Source organism: Capra hircus, chromosome 4 (assembly GCF_001704415.2).
Source record: "Capra hircus breed San Clemente chromosome 4, ASM170441v1, whole genome shotgun sequence".
In the NCBI taxonomy this organism is placed as follows: Eukaryota; Metazoa; Chordata; class Mammalia; order Artiodactyla; family Bovidae; genus Capra; species Capra hircus.
The window spans coordinates 24692339-24693760 of NC_030811.1; the positions used below are offsets into that span (position 1 = coordinate 24692339).

Genomic DNA, 1422 nt, shown 5'->3' on the forward strand with positions numbered 1-1422 from the left:
TGTGCACTTCCCTATAAACATGTTATAAGCTCCATGTGCTTCCCAGGTGCTTCAGCGGTAAAGAATTTGCCTGCCAATGCAGGAAATGCAAGAAATGTGGGTTCAGCCTCTTTTTCAGTTTCCTCAAAGCTGCCGGTTCCATCTGCTGCTGACCCAGAACTAGAGAAGACACAGGGCTGCCACCACCCCAGAAAACCCTGTTAGAGGCTATGCTTCTGTGAACGAAAAGAAGGGACAGTGGTGAGCATATCGTGTATGAAGGCCTGGCCTGAAGCCCTTTGTATATGGAGACCTGGCCTCAATCACGGCAGAGTGCAGTACCTTTCCAATTGATTTAACCAAACACAGCTCCAGATTCAAGGCCAGAAGAGCGATGCAAACTTTAAAGAAATCAGATATGAAGGAATGTTGCATGCATTAGTGAGGATGGGCAGAGAGGAAGGCCTGAAAGCGCTGTATTCGGGGATTGCCCCAGCGATGTTACACCAGGCTTCCTATGGCACCATCAAGATAAGGCACCTATCAGAGCTTGAAGCGGTTATTTGTTGAGCGTCCAGAAGATGAAACCCTTCTGATAAATGTGGTCTGTGGGGTTCTCTGGAGTCTTATCCTTAAGCATTGCTAATCCAACGGATGTTTTGAAGATATGGATGCAAGCTTAAAGCAGCACCCTGCAAGGAAGAAAGACAGGCAACTTCATTAACATTTACCAGCAAGAGGGAAAGAGAGGACTGTGGAAGGGCGTATCCCTTACCACTCAAAGGGCAGCTATTGTGGGCGTCATGGAGCTGCCGGTCTACGACCTCACCAAGAAGCATCTGATTCTCTCAGACCTGATGGGAGACACCGTGTATACCCATTTCCTCTCAGGCTTCACCTGTGGGCTGGCGGGAGCCCTGGACTCAACCCTGTCAATGTGGTGAGAACATGTACAATGAATCAGAGTCCTCTGCGATGACAGACGCCCTGGCTACAAAGATACCCTGGACTGCTTGTTATAGACATGGAAGAAGGAAGAGGGTTTTGCTCTATATAAACGGTTTTGGCTAAATTGGTTGGGAGTTGGTCCTTGGAATCTTATTTTCTTTGTGACATATGAGCAGTTGAAGAAACTGGATTTGTGACAAGTCAAGACTGCATGAGATATCCACTGAAAATGCTCACTTCTGAAATAGTGAAGCTTCCTGTCTTTCCCGCTGCTTCTCACTGCTTGGCCCACCACAGATTGAGGTGTGAGCAACAGGCTTAGCTCAGATCACTGTGTCCTGGCATCAGACGCTCTGCACCAAACGTTTAACTGTAACATGCAGACACTAGTCCTTACCATTCAAGTGCCCTTTGACATCAAAGATAACAGGAAATGCATGTTTCTTGTTAAAGAAAAATTGCCTGAAGATCAGGAACTGTGGACCGTTTCCTTCA

At 47.1% G+C, this 1422-nt stretch overlaps 1 pseudogene; it reads left to right on the forward strand.

Annotated features, from left to right (window-relative positions):
- Positions 391–1124, forward strand: LOC102173530 (annotated as a pseudogene).